At 50.1% G+C, this 15721-nt stretch overlaps 1 pseudogene; it reads left to right on the top strand.

Moving 5' to 3' along the window:
- LOC131270190 (large subunit ribosomal RNA) overlaps positions 1-5169 on the top strand; it is an 11076-nt pseudogene extending 5907 nt beyond the window's left edge.
- Positions 5170-15721: the final 10552 nt, after the last annotated feature.

Genomic DNA, 15721 nt, shown 5'->3' with positions numbered 1-15721 from the left:
GGCCGAAAGGATGACGGATCACCCTGAGGTCTTCCGAACTTGGGTAGCAAAGCAAGTCGTTGTCGCTTCCAGTCAGCGGGAAAGGTGCATTGATCGAAGCACTCCTGGAACACGCGGCGGAACGTCTCCGTGTGCTCGCGAACAGCGACCCTCAGTGCCGCATTGATGATGCCATCGGGTCCCGGGGCCTTAGTGGGCACCATCCGCGCCGCGATCGCCAAGAGCTCCTCATCCGACACCTCCCTCACTGGCTCCTGTGTTGTCTGCCCCCAATCGACCAGATCCGGTGCAGGCCACTCAAAAGTGCCATGATCCGGGAAGAGTTCCGACACGACGTGCTGTAGAATCGCAGGATCTCGCTCCGGGGGGACGCGGCTACCCTTAAGGCGTGACGTTACTACCTTGTAGGCAGTGCCGAAGACGTTGTCCTCAGCTTCCGCAATCATCTCATCAAAGCTACGGTCCTTGCTTGCCTTGATGGCACGGGCGAGTTCCTTCTTACAGCTCCTGTGCCGTTCTCTGGCCGACTCTCGCTGTGCACCGGTTCCGGCGGTCAAAATCGCATCCTCAGATGACTTGCACTGCTCCCTGAGAAGGCCGATTTCCTGCGTCCACCAGTACATTTCTGGTCTCACCAAAAACTGCGCTGGCGGTGCCCTCTGCATCACCTCATCGCAGGCTCTAGTAAGTCCAGCGGTGAGAGTCGCCGGTGATACAGCCGCTTCGGCAAACCCGGAAGCCTGGAGCGCGATCTGGAAGGCTTCGGGATGGAATTGACGCAACTTCCATCTCGGTCCAATCTGCTCGCGTTGTCGCTGCCGGTCGCGATGCTGGTGCTGTTGTTGCGGTTGCCTCTGCTGGTGTGGTGAAGCGCTGCTGACTGGTGTCGCGGATACGCTGAATCTCACGTATCTGTGGTCACTGTTGGTGAAAGTGTCGAGCACCCGCCAGTCGTTACCGGGTTCAATGGCCGGACTGGCGAAGGACACGTCGACCACACTTTCAGTAGCACTGCCGTTGCCGACGAACGTGGGCACACTGCCGCGGTTCAAGATCGCCAGGTCAAGCTGATCGACGACCTCGGCGAGATCTTCACCACGCGGCTTCGTCCTCGCGCTGCCCCATCGCACGTGCCAGGCATTGAAGTCGCCCGCCAAGACTACGAGGGGGTGTGCTCTGGCCTCGATATCGATCTCGTCGAGCAGCCGCTGGTAGTCCTCGTCCGTCCATCCCGGTGTTGGTGGGGCGTAGCAAGAGATGAAGGTCACCCCCGCCACCTGGACCGACACCAGTCCTACCCTACTTGCCCAGACTCGCTGTATGGGCAAGGCTCCGGTCGTTATAACAGCTGCCTTCGCTGTCGAGTCCACCGCCCAGTTCCCGTTATTGGGTGGAACACGGTAGATCTCCGACGCCAGCACAATGTCGATCCTTTGCTCCCGTGCGGTCTGGAGCATGAGGTCTTGTGCTACCCTGCTGCGCGCCAAGTTGATCTGGAGGATCTTCAACCCAGCGTCACGCCCTCTAACAGTGGTGTTCGTAGCTAGCGGGAACATGACGGCTGGCTACTTCCGCTGCAAACCGGTGAACCTGTCTGATGTTGTCCGGAACACGTAAGGCACTTGGGGCCCGAGCTGCACTCCTTGGCCTTGTGCTGCTTCGAACCGCAACGGAAGCAGCACTTGGAGTAGTCAGGGCCGGTGCACTCGCGAGAGCGGTGCCCCTTGCCAAAGCAGCGGTAGCAGAGCTGCTCTCCTGCAGGGACCGATGCGAGCGCCTGCACGACGCAACTCGTGTTCCCTATGGTGACCCGGTGACCGTCGAGAAGCTGGCACTGCCCGCGCGGCAGCTTGATATGGGCTTTCTGCAGCCCGTCGTACCGCCGCCACAGCCGAACTGCCTCGCCCGGAACCGTCAGCCCCGCCTGTCGCTTAATCGCCGAAATCAAGTCGTCGACAGTCGCCAGCATGTCGATTCCTGTGATCGCGGCCGTCTGCTTGTCGACAAGGAGGTGGGCCACTCCATCCTCCTTGATGGCTTCGCTGACATCGGCCAGCACACTCTCGCAGTCCGTGTTCGGCTTCAGCCACAGCGACAGCTTCCGCTCCCCTGTGCGGCAAGCCCTCGCCACGAACTGATCCACATTGGTCTTGGAACGCACTGCCTTGTATGTGTCGAGGTAGGCCTTGCCCTCGTTGGCCTCGAGGACGATCACCGCAGGCCTCTCCACTTTAGCAGCGCTTTTTCCCGCTTTCTGCGGTGCTGCTCTCTTGTCTCCCTTGGCCACGACTTTAGCGAAGGATGCTGGCTCCGCACGCACCTTGGCTGCCACAGCCGCTGCTTTCTTTGCCTTCGGTTTTGGCTTTTCTGGAGCCATGGCCTGGGACGAGACGGCCTCGACCGGGATCTCGGGGACATCAGGCGTGATGACGTCGTCCGTGCCCGTCGGTTTGCCCTCTTTTTTCTTGCCGCGCCTTGCCCGGGTCCGCTTTCGTTTGGGAGTGTCGCCAGGTGGATGCTGGCTTTGCCCAACAGCACTGGAGTCGACGACATGTTGTTGTTGCTGCTGCGTAGCTACCGCCAACTCTCCCATCGAGTGGAGTCCACTTTGGAGCAGCATAAGTTCTCTTTCGCTGGCTGCCGCACGCTCACGAAGGCTAATGTTGTCTCGCTTCAGCTCCTGATTTTCACGAGACAACAACTTCAGCTTTGTCTTCAGTTCCGCGTCGCCATCCTTTGCCGTCGCCCGGCCCGTCTCCATCTCGCTAACCTTAGCGAGGAGAGTCTCGACGGTTGCCCGGAGCTCCCTCAACTCGCTGCTGAGGCTTGCGATGGTCGGCTCCTGCTGCGGGACTTCGGCCACCTGCTGGACGACGGTTGAGTTGAGCTCGTCCTCGTCGCTCTCCTCTGAAATCTCCATATCGCTGGCTAGCAGGGCCATCCGCTGCACCACCACCACCGGCCGAGTGGGCGTCGCAGTCGATGGCGCGACACTGCCCCCCTTTCGCTGCCGGGTCAACGGCAGGGCAACCGATGATGTTGAAGAAGTCATCACTTCGTCCCTGTCGTCCTTCGTCGATGGCGCGGTAGCGTCACAGGTGGACCGGAGCCTTACGGACCGACGCGTCGAAGGCTCCCCCGATGCCTGCTCCATTCCCCTACTGCAACCCTGAAAATCGCTGTGGGCAATGGGTTAGGTTGCGGAGAGCCAGGGTGGAGTGTCTGGGAAGGGAAGGTGGGAAGGGGAAGGGGAGTGGAGGAAGGCCCAAGTACCGGTGCGAAATAGAAACTCCAACAAATTAAAGGCCAAACCAATCTTTTCCCCCTTTCCAAATCTGAGCTTATATCTCAGTTCTTCTCTGCGATCAGGTGCCGCCTGGTTGACAAATCCGCAAACCGCCAGCCGATACACTCGCCATAAAACTCAGAGTGCCGCCTGGTTTTGATAATCGGTGATCTCCACCAGCCGAGACACTTGATGAACTGAAGGCGCCGCCTGGTTGTGACGTTGAAAAGCTCAGCACCAGTGCCGCCGCCTGGTAACAGTGTTCGAAATCTCCGTGAGCCGAGACACCCGCCACGACCCGAAGCGCCGCCTGGTGGCAATGCTGGCAATCCGCTGGTACTGGTGGCGCCGCCTGGCGGCCAAGTTCGGAACCAAGTTTAGCCGAGACACACTGAAATATTTCACCAGGATGATCGAACCTCCAAATTTTCCAGCCGAGACACATGAAACATTTCACTCTTAGCCGAGACACCTTGAAAAGTTTCACTGAAACATTTCAACCGGATGGTTGGTCCATGAAATATTTCAGCCGGGACACTTGAAACATTTCACCCCCAGCCGGGACACCTATCCGGGACACACTGCCGCCAACGGTCAAATAAAATTAACGGCCAATTTGGATGACCGGTCAATTTGAATTACCGACCGAATTGAATTAACTGCCACTTCAAACTAACGGCCACCGACTCCACCAACGGTCAATTTGAACGACCCGAAAATCCGGCACCAACGGTCCTTTTTTGAAAAACTGGATCATATGACACGGAGCCCGATTCGGCTTAGGTGAAATCGCTCGGATCTTCGAGTCCGAATCCGGCTGGAAAATGGACGATCGAATCTTCACCTGCCAAAATTTTTGCACCGCGTGCTTTCACTTTATTTACACTTATTTTGCGCTGAATTCGTCTTTTTTCATGCGGTTTTCTCTGACTTTCGTTTTAAAACACCGTCTGTCATCTAAAAAACCACATCCGGCCAGGATCCGGACACTTTTTTAACCGAAAAACACGTAGTCCCAAATGGGGCTACGCCCCGGGCCGCTCTCCATACAAAATGTAAACAAACACTTTTCTTTCTTATTTTTCGTTGAAATCGATGATTTTTATGCGGTTTTCACTACTAATCTGTAGATTGGCACTAGTTTTAACGATTACAACAAACTTTCGTGGGTTCTTTAAACTTTTTACGCGAAATTTTTATGAAAAACACGGAGCGACGCTCAGCACGTGTTGACACTACAGCGTTTGACAGCTCACACACACAGGGATAACTGGCTTGTGGCCGCCAAGCGTTCATAGCGACGTGGCTTTTTGATCCTTCGATGTCGGCTCTTCCTATCATTGCGAAGCAAAATTCACAAAGCGTAGGATTGTTCACCCTTTCAAGGGAACGTGAGCTGGGTTTAGACCGTCGTGAGACAGGTTAGTTTTACCCTACTGGTGTGCAAGTACTATCTCAATGGAATTCCTGTGCAGTACGAGAGGAACCACAGGTACGGACCAATGGCTCAATACTAGTCCGAGCGGACTTTGGTATGACGCTACGTCCGTCGGATTATGCCTGAACGCCTCTAAGGTCGTAACCGAACCAGGCTGGTAGTATATGTATAGGAGTCGTTAGCTAGATGGCTAATAACATCACGAGACCGGATTGAGTCTTCTATAGACTCTTTCCATTTATTGGAAACCCTCAAACTGAGCCTATCGCGAGTGCGCTCGCCGAAGTACCTGAAGTGGGAAAAGGCGTTGTGCTTGCCGATCTTCCAAGAATAGTTTCGACTCCTAAGACCACCCGAAAACGACGGGTTTGCAGGCTGGGCGCTACGCATTGAAGAGAGATGTACATTTCGATCCTTTCAGGCGACCCATGCTTGGTGGTTGTGTGCGGTGTGCTCCCCCCGGGGGGCACATGCGGCATACCGTGTGTGGACTAGTTGGACCCACCCTTGCGGTGGACCGACCGGTCAGTGGTGTTTGCGGGTTAACACATGCGAGCGTTGCGGCCCAGAGGCCTTACCGCCTTTCACTGCGGGTTCGTCAAGAACTTGGAGATGGTCGCAACGCATCGGGTCCTCCCGGGGTACTTGGTGTTTGGATGCTGGCTTGGTGATTAAACACTTGATATTCCATCTTCGGATGAATTTCGGGTGTCACCTGTTGCCTAAGACCACTTGCATGTTTAGCTCGCCGTGGGGTAGCAAGCGTTGTGATCTAATGGCCTTACCGGGCAAACACTTTCGGTTCGTCAAGGACTTGGAGTGCCGGGACGGGTTGGCGGATCCATCACTCTGAGTATGCCGGGTTGATACTTGGGGTTGGTTTGGTTTTGGTGACCCAATACTAGATGTACCATCTCGGTGGTATGTCAGTATCACCTATACTCCAGACCACTTGCATGGTTAGCAAGCGTTGTGATCTAATGGCCCAACCGGGCAAACACTTTGGGTTCGCAAGGACTTAGAGTGCCGGGACGGGTTGGCGGATCCAACACTCTGGGTACCTCCGGGTACTTGGGGTTGGTTGAGGACTTGGTGAACAAACACTTGATATACACTCTCCGGATGTACTTCGGGTGTCACCTGTTGTCCGAGGCCACTTGCATGGTCGCAAGCGTTGTGATACAATGGCCCTACCGGGCAAACACTTTGGGTTCGCAAGGACTTGGAGTGCCGGGACGGGTTGGCGGATCCAACACTCTGGGTACCTCCGGGTACTTGGGGTTGGTTGAGGACTTGGTGAACAAACACTTGATATACACTCTTCGGATGTACTTCGGGTATCGCCTGTTGTCCGAGACCACTTGCATGGTTAGCAAGCGTTGTGGTCTAATGGCCCTACCGGGCAAATACTTTGGGTTCGCGAGGACTTAGAGTGCTGGTAGTGGTTGGCGGACCCAACACTCTGGGTACCTCCGGGTACTTGGGGTTGGTTGAGGACTTGGTGAACAAACACTTGATATACACTCTTCGGATGTACTTCGGGTGTCACCTGTTGTCCGAGGCCACTTGCATGGTTAGCAAGCGTTGTGGTCTAATGGCCCTACCGGGCAAACACTTTGGGTTCGCAAGGACTTAGAGTGCCGGGACGGGTTGGCGGATCCAACACTCTGGGTACCTCCGGGTACTTGGGGTTGGTTGAGGACTTGGTGAACAAACACTTGATATACACTCTTCGGATGTACTTCGGGTATCGCCTGTTGTCCGAGACCACTTGCATGGTTAGCAAGCGTTGTGGTCTAATGGCCCTACCGGGCAAATACTTTGGGTTCGCGAGGACTTAGAGTGCTGGTAGTGGTTGGCGGACCCAACACTCTGGGTACCTCCGGGTACTTGGGGTTGGTTGAGAACTTGGTGAAGATACCCCTGTCACCTTGTTCGAGGCCACTTGCATGGTAGCAAGCGTTGTGATACAATGGCCCTACCGGGCAAACACTTTGGGTTCGCAAGGACTTGGAGTGCCGGGACGGGTTGGCGGATCCAACACTCTGGGTACCTCCGGGTACTTGGGGTTGGTTGAGGACTTGGTGAGCAAACACTTGATATACGTTCTTCGGATGTACTTCGGGTGTCACCTGTTGTCCGAGGCCACTTGCATGGTCAACGGTTGAGGTGGTGATGGCGGGTCGGTGCTGTAGGGTGCCGGCCTGTTGGCTGCCTTGGCCGGGTTGGTTGGTTAACACTTGATTGAGCTTGCACCCGAGGGTAATGGCACTTGAAGGTGGGTACCGGCCGGCTGACCTGGTGTGATGGTTGGTTGGTGAACACTTGGCGGTACTTGCACTTGGCTGTGCTTGGACTTGAAGGTGGGATCCGGCTGGCCTAGGCCATTGGTGGTTGGTTGGTTGGTTAGCCCTTAGCTGGGCTGGCTGGCTGGCTGGCCATCGGTGGTGTGGTGTGTTGGGCGGTTGGTGAACACTTGGCGGTACTTGCACTTGGCTGTGCTTGGACTTGAAGGTGGGATCCGGCTGGCCTAGGCCATTGGTGGTTGGTTGGTGGGTTAGCCCTTAGTTGGGCTGGCTGGCTGGCTGGCCATCGGTGGTGTGGTGTGGTGTGGTGTGTGGAGTCGAGCATCGCGCGCCGTTGCCTTCTTCGGAGTGTTGTGGGTACGCAAGTGCTTGCAGTGCAAAGAGGTTGGTGATGGAGTGACATTGCCTTCACCATGGAGTTGCGGGTACTTAGGTACTTGCAAGGAGATGGTGGTATGGTGGTGTTGCGTGTGTGGTGTTCGATTAGAAAGATATAATTTCTAAGTCCGGATTAGTGCTGTCAGTGGGGCCGCCGCTAACAGGTCCTGCACGGCCACCGTGGGGCTTGACTTGGCGCTATTCCGGACTTGGGGCGATCACGATGTCCCCGTGCGGGACTTAGAAGATGGAAGAACACAAGTACCCTTATCCCATGACTTGTGAGCGATTGGCATACGTTACCACATGAAGAGAAAAATTGGCTAAGTCCCGGATCCATATTATTTGAAGAGAAAAATCGGCTAAGTCCCGGATCCATATTATATGAAGAGAAAAATCGGCTAAGTCCAGGATCCATATCATATGAAGAGAAATATCGGCTAAGTCCAGGATCCATATATAATAACCTAATAATCGGCTAAGTCCAGGATCCGTATTATATGAAGAGAAAAATCGGCTAAGTCCAGGATCCATATATAATAACCTAATAATCGGCTAAGTCCAGGATCCATATTATATGAAGAGAAAAATCGGCTAAGTCCAGGATCCATATATAATAACCTAAAAATCGGCTAAGTCCAGGATCCATATAATATGATGAGAAAAATCGGCTAAGTCCCAGATTGGGTCTGTCAGACATACACTTTCAAGTTACCACACAAGCAAGCAAGAAGGCCGTGTGAAGGATCCATATGACATGAAGAGAAAAATTGGCTAAGTCCCAGATTGGGTCTGTCAGAAATACACTTCCAAGTTACCACACAAGCAAGCAAGATGGTCTAGTGATGGATCCATATGATATGAAGAGAAAAATCGGCTAAGTCCAGGATCCATATAATATGAAGAGAAAAATCGGCTAAGTCCCAGATTGGGTCTGTCAGACATACACTTTCAAGTTACCACACAAGCAAGCAAGATGGCCTAGTGATTGATCCATATGATATGAAGAGAAAAATCGGCTAAGTCCGAGATTGGGTCTGTCAGACATACACTTCCAAGTTACCACACAAGCAAGCAAGATGGCGTATTGATGGATCCATATGATATGAAGAGAAAAATCGGCTAAGTCCGAGATTGGGTCTGTCAGAAATACACTTCCAAGTTACCACACAAGCAAGCAAGATGGCCTAGTGATGGATCCATATGATATGAAGAGAAAAATCGGCTAAGTCCCAGATTGGGTCTGTCGGAAATACACTTCCAAGTTACCACACAAGCAAGCAAGATGGCCTAGTGATGGATCCATATGATATGAAGAGAAAAATCGGCTAAGTCCCAGATTGGGTCTGTCAGACATACACTTTCAAGTTACCACACAAGCAAGCAAGATGGCCTAGTGATTGATCCATATGATATGAAGAGAAAAATCGGCTAAGTCCGAGATTGGGTCTGTCAGACATACACTTCCAAGTTACCACACAAGCAAGCAAGTTACCACATGAAGAGAAAGCCGGCAAAGTCCGGGAATGTTACCACATGAACTGGAAAATGGGCAAAAACCTACCTTCACAGGGAACGTGAATAACTAAGGCTGTAGACATTGGATCGACAAGCCAAAGACTGATATGGAAAGGAAATGAGTAGTACTAGCTTTCCTGAGAGTTGCAGAGCTTAGACTGCATATGAACGGAAGATATTAAGCGTCAAAGTCAGAAAAGTTGCCCGAAGGAACACAAGTTCCAACTTAGAGCATGAATACCGCCTAGACGGTAGGAGGTACGGCCAGGCTGAGGAATAAGAAAATGTTGGCCAACATGTTCCCTAACTATCCCCCGAAGACCGCAAAGCAATCCAACATCAACCAAGAAAGTTATAGCCCGATCAAGGAAACACCTACTTTGCACCGATTTTGCACCAAATACATGTACCAAGCACCTTCGGTTGCATACCTGCAGGGGCTTACCATAGTAGGCCATGGAAGACCGATATACCGAACATAATCACTTTCTATCTCCTCGGGTGTTGGAGGTAGCGCTTTGCGGTACAAGAACGAAAGTTAGACCATATCTTGGTGCATCTTTTTGCCCAAAAACACAAGACCCTATCTACCAAGGCAAGAAAGTTGTGTGGGGACAAAATGTCCAAAAGTGCCCAAAGTGGCACACTTGAACCATATATTCGAGAAAAACACAAGTGTGGGCCCGAGCTAGCAAGTTGAAATGTTCTGACCGTCAGTAGCCCTAGTTGAGGTGCACTTATCATTATATGAGGCCAACGTGCCAGCTAGTCTCTAAAGGGGCGATATGGGTGTTCCAAGGTTTGTACCCAATTGAGGAAAAAACAGGGTAAGGTACGGTGTACCGCGAATAACTCGGGCTATAGATGTCCGATCGATGAGTTTGGCATATGTATGGAAAGGTCTCGACGAGACCTAACTACCCTGAAAGTATGAAGGCAAAGACTTGAATGACCGGGAAGTAATTAAGTGCACAAGTGGTAAAGTTGCACCAAAGTCCATGTTACCCGAAGTGGTACATGAACACCCAATATTCGACCAAAACACAAGTTTAGAGACGAGCTAGCGAGCTACATTGTTCAGACCGTCAGTAGCCCGCATCAAGACACGCATTTCATTATATTGAGCCTAGCCGCTAGCTCGACTCGAAGTCGGTCATATGGTTGGTTGATGGTTTGGACCGACCACGTGGTGTACCAAGGTTATGTACCTTTCATGAATTAAAACTCTGGCTGTATGGCACTGAGCGACAAGCTAAGGTGTGATTTGGAATAGTCTTGAGTGGGACTATTTAGGAAAAATGCGAACAAAAAATCACAAAGTCCTTGGGCGAAGCTATTAGCGAAACATAGAGCAAATTGGTACCAAAAACTATGGAAATGGGACTTGAGTCAAAAATAACCGCAAGTTGGAGAAGAGATAGCAAGCTTGCGTAGAACAACTATATTTGGTGCATGGTATCACCAACAAAAAAGTATATGGGGCCAAGGTGCTGGCTGGCCTCCAAAGTGGAGATATGGGCGATCCAAAGTTTGTACCCAAGTACGAACAAGTATGGAAAAAACAGGGTAAGGTACCAAGTACCATTAATAACTTCGGCTGTAGATGGCCGAGCAAGACAAACGGCATACCGTTGGAAAGGTCTTGGGGAGACCTATCTACCCTGAAAGTTTCATGAGGCTGAGTTGAAAGACCACGGAGATATTAGGTGATGATGGTCCAATTCGGGGACCAAGTCGCAGGAAATGGCGCTTGACCAAAATCACCCTTGGAAGGTGAATACCGGCTTACCGGTAAGAGATAGCGACTTGGCGTAGAATATTTATAAGTTGGGCGTGTAGAGACGCAACTTTTATTATATGGGGCCAACCCGGTCAGGGTGCTCCAAGTCGGTCGTTTGGTTGGTTTATGGTTTGGGCCGACCACGTGGTGTGCCAAGTTGAGGTACCTTTCATGAATTATAACTTGGTCAGTTTGCCACCGAGCGACAAGCTGCGGTGTGTTTTGGAATGGTCTTGAGTGGGACTATCAAGGAAAAATACCAATCGAAAATCAGCTTGTCCATGGCCGAAGCTATTAGTGAAACATATAGCAAAATGGGTCCAAAAACGAATGAAATGGGAATTGGACCAAGAATAACGGCAAGTTGGAGAAGAGATAGCAAGTTGGCGTAGAACAATTATATTTGGTGCATGGCATGACCAACAAAAAAGTATATGGGGCCAAGGTGCTAGCTGGCCTCCAAAGTGGAGATATGGGCGATCCAAAGTTTGTACCCAAGTACGAACAAGTATGGAAAAAACAGGGTAAGGTACCAAGTACCATTAATAACTTCGGCTGTAGATGGCCGAGCGAGGCAAACGGCTCACCGTTGGAAAGGTCTTGGGGAGACCTATCTACCCTGAAAGTTTTATGAGGCTGAGTTGAAAGACCACGGAGATATTAGGTGATGATGGTCCAATTCGGGGACCAAGTCGCAGGAAATGGCACTTGACCAAAATCACCCTTGGAAGGTGAATACCGGCTTACCGGTAAGAGATAGCGACTTGGCGTAGAATATTCATAAGTTGGGCGTGTCGAGACGCAACTTTCATTATATGGGGGCAACCCGGTCAGGGTGCTCCAAGTCGGTCGTTTGGTCGGTATATGGTTTGGGCCGACCACATGGTGTACCAAGTTGAGGTATCTTTCATGAATTATAACTCGGTCAGTTTGCCACCGAGCGACAAGTTGCGGTGTGTTTTGGAATGGTCTTGAGTGGGACTATCAAGCAAAAATACAAACAGAATATCAGCTTGTCCATGGCCGAAGCTATTAGTGAAACATATAGCAAAATGGGTCCGAAAACGAATGAAATGGGACTTGGACCAAGAATAACGGCAAGTTAGAGAAGAGATAGCAAGTTGGCGTAGAACAATTATATTTAGTGCATGGTATGACCAAGAAAAAAGTATATGGGGCAAAGGTGCTGGCTGGCCTCCAAAGTGGAGATATGGGCGATACAAAGTTTGTACCCAAGTATGGCAAAAACTGGTAGAGGTACCTTTCATGAATTACTGCTCAGGCTGTATGGCACTTAGCGGGACGCTTGGCTCTGGTATGGAATAGTCTTGAGTGGGACTATCAAGGAAAAATACGAACAAAAAATCACCATGTCCACGGACGAAGGTATTAGCGAAACTTAGAGCGAAATTGCGACCAAGTCGCTGGAAATGGCCCTTGGACCAAGTATACCGTCAAGGCGGTACGAGATAGCGAGTTGACGTAGAACATTTATAAGTTTGCCTACAAGAGACAAAAGTTTAGTTATATGGGGCCAACCCGCTCAGGGTTGTCCAAGTCGGTCATATGGCTGATCGAAATTTTCGACCAAGTACTGAGAAAACAGGGTAAGGTACCGTGTACCTCGAATAACTTCGGCTGTAGATGTCCGAGCGAGGCGAACGGCATAGCGTTGGAAAGGTCTTGAGGTGCTCTAGGCACCCTAAAAGTATGAGAAAGCTATCTGGAAAACTTGTGGAGATATTAGAGAAACATAGGGCCCAAAAGATACCAAGTCGCAGGAAATGGGCCCTCCAAGAACACCCTAAAATCCCAATTACGGCTAAGTTGCAGCCCAGCTAGCGAAGTGAAATGTTCTAGGCATAACTAGAACACGTTAATGCGCAACTTTTTGAATCAGAACTTTTTTCGATATCTGGCCCCCAAAGGGGGGATATGGGCGATCAAAGGATTTTTCCAAGTTTCGGTACTTTTTACGGTATCGCTCATAGCTCCGGCTGTATGCAAGCAAATGACAATCTAAGACATGATTTGGAAAGGTATTGAGCAGTACTAACTTACGTTAGAACACAGCGAAGCGCTATCGGTTCATGGCAAGGCCGATATAAGCAGTCAAAGATGAAAAATGTTGACAAAATGAACAAAAATTACCTTGGTACGCGAATAGCGGCCAGGGATGAAGAGGTACGAAGGTGGTGTAGAAGAATTATAATTAGGGCTTGGTACGCTCTAAAAGTTTGCCGAAGACCGCAAAGCGCTCAGACCCATAGAAAGTGGCCATTTGGGCCGAACAGTGCGTGCAAAGAGGTGAAAATGCAAAAATTGCACTTTGTGGGGCGATTTGCGGGGGGTAGGAGGGGTCGGAGGGCAAAATGTCCCTTGACCAAAAAGTCTTATCTCGTCGAGATCTACAACATTGCCGAAGACCGCAAAGCGCTAGCTCGCAATCGAAAAATCGAGAATTTGAAAATTTTCTAAGTCTTGGGCTCCCTAAGGAAAAGTTTCAAAAATCACGTTTGTCCCCAATTTTGAAGGGGAAGGAGTCGGTTCCGGGGCATGGTGTCTTCGGCAAAAAGTCTTATCTTTTTGCGTACTTTCGACTAGTTCAATAAAAATTTTTGACCCAAAATTTGTTCGGCGGACCCCTAGGTCGAAAAACCCGAAAAAAGTCGAAAAAAGTCGAAAATGTCGAAAAATGAGAAAACCTCATATTCGGACTCTACACGAGCCCCAGATATTGAAAAGTGAAATCCGCGGTCGATTTGGAACAAAAAATTGACCTAGGCAAAGTTGTATGGAGGTAGGGACCCCTGAGAAAAAAGTTTGGTCCCGAGGCTCCTTGGACCACCAAGTCCCTAGGTCGGACCAAAATCGGAAAAAATCCGACCAAAGTCGAAAGTGTCGAAAATTTTAAAAAACCTCTTTTGGGGCCCTATGGCCTCCCTAGATAATGAAAAGTGAGGTCCGCGGCCGATCCGGAAGAAAAACTTGACCTAGGCAAACTTGTATGACGGTGGGGACCCAAAAAAAATTCGATGAGTGTAGTTTAGACAGGCCGGAAAATGTATCGGTGGTCCGTATCAAGGGACGTCTTTTAGTTCCATGGGGTGGTGGTCGTCGAACAAAGTCGCCTAGGTCGACCACCAGAAAGACCAGTCGTGTTGTAATGGATGTTTTGACCACTTTACTAGGGAAACCTAGTAGGTCGAAGCAAATTTGGGGTTCGAGATGAGTTGGTGAAAGTTGGTCCAACCTAGGTGTGCTTGGTGGAGGTTGACCATGAAAGTAGAGCATGATAGGAATGACCATAACTTTGGTTCTAGATGTCGGATCGGTACACTTGAGGCAGTTTTGGAAAGGTGAAGGCCTGCTCTAGCTATGTTTCCTACCAAGCTGAGCGCCTACTAGTGACCCGGAGGAGGTATTAAGGGTCAAAGGCAAAAAGGGGTACCCTAAAGTGCATGTGACCAAGAAAATGGGAAAAACGGTATCGCCTATAGCTCAGGCTGTATGGCTCGGATCGGAAAGCTTGGATATGCGTTGGAAAGGTCTTGACGAGCGCTAGCTATGTGTCCTACCAAGCGAAGCGCTAGGTGTTGAGCAAGTCGGTCATATTAGAGGGCAAAGGTGAAAAATGGTGGTTTAGAGGCGAAAATTCACCTTATGATCGAAAATAGCGGGCGAACGATAAGAGCTACGAACACGGCGTAGAACAATCATAAGTACGTTACCACAAGACCTAACTTTGGCCAATATAGAGCGAGAAGATCGGAGGTACCCATCAGGGTGATATGGCTGGTTCAAAGTTGGACCAAAACGAGACTTGAGAAATGGGTTGAAACACGGTATCGCGAATAACTCAGGCTGTATGGAACGGATCGACAAGCTAAGATCAGTGTTGGAAAGGTCGAACCGAGCGCTAACTATAATCCCAAACAACCGAAGCGCTAAGTGTTGAGCAAAACTGAGTTATTAAGCGACAAAGTGGAAAAATAATACCAAAATTTCCAAAAATCACACAAGACCAAGAATACCGAGCAGGCGGTAAGAGATAGCGGGTTGACGTGGAATACTTATAAGTTTGCCTCTACGAGACCTAAAAGTCGTCCATAGACAGCGAGAAGATCGGACCACTCTGGAAGGGTGATACGAGTGGTCAAAAATTGGCAAAAATGAAACATGGCTAAAATGGATTTGACTTGTGCACCGTATAGCTCCGGCTGTAAGGCATGGATTGTTAAGCTAGGATATGTTTTGGAAAGGTAACACCCAGCGCTAGATACGACTAGAAGAAAGCAAAGCGCTAACTAGCATGGTTTGGAAGTTATTAAGTGTCAAAGTCGAAAAATGTTACCAAAATTGAAACTCGAGTACATTGGGCCAAAAAGTACAAGTTGTGAAATTTGGACTTACGAGTAAAATACCGAGCAGGCGGTAAGAGATAGAGACTTGGTGTAGAACAATTATATGTTGGGCATGTTATAACCTGTATTTGGCCCGAACATAGTGACGAGATCGGTGGTACCCAAAAGGGTGGTACAGGTGTTAGATGGTTTTCCCAGAGCATAAGCTCCACATGATATGGAAAACGGGAAACATCATAACTTCGGCTGTATGGCATGGAATGGAACGAACAAGGTATCGATGGAAAGAGAAAAGGTAGCGCTAACTATAATTCCTACCAAGCAAAGCGCTAGCATGTGACCGTTCGGGTGTTATTGTGAGTCAAAGTCAGAAATTGTTACCACGAGAGGCGAAAATCCGACTAAGTCCATGAATACCGGGCTGGCGGTAAGAGATACGGCTTGGCCGTAGAACATTTATAAGTTGGCCAATACAAGACCTAAGTTTCGTCCATAGACGACAAGAAGATCGAAGATACGTGAAGGTGAGATATGGGCGTCCCAAAGTGGGCCTTTGAAAAAGTGACAAACTTCCCTTATAACAGCATACACCAAATATCTCTGGCTCTATGGCACCGAATAAGAAGTTGAGGTCAGCGATAGAAAGGTGAT

Source organism: Anopheles coustani, assembly GCF_943734705.1.
Source record: "Anopheles coustani chromosome X unlocalized genomic scaffold, idAnoCousDA_361_x.2 X_unloc_16, whole genome shotgun sequence".
Classification (NCBI taxonomy): domain Eukaryota; kingdom Metazoa; phylum Arthropoda; class Insecta; order Diptera; family Culicidae; genus Anopheles; species Anopheles coustani.
The sequence above is the reverse complement of the archived record's forward strand: the minus strand, read 5'-3'. Positions and strand labels throughout refer to the sequence as shown.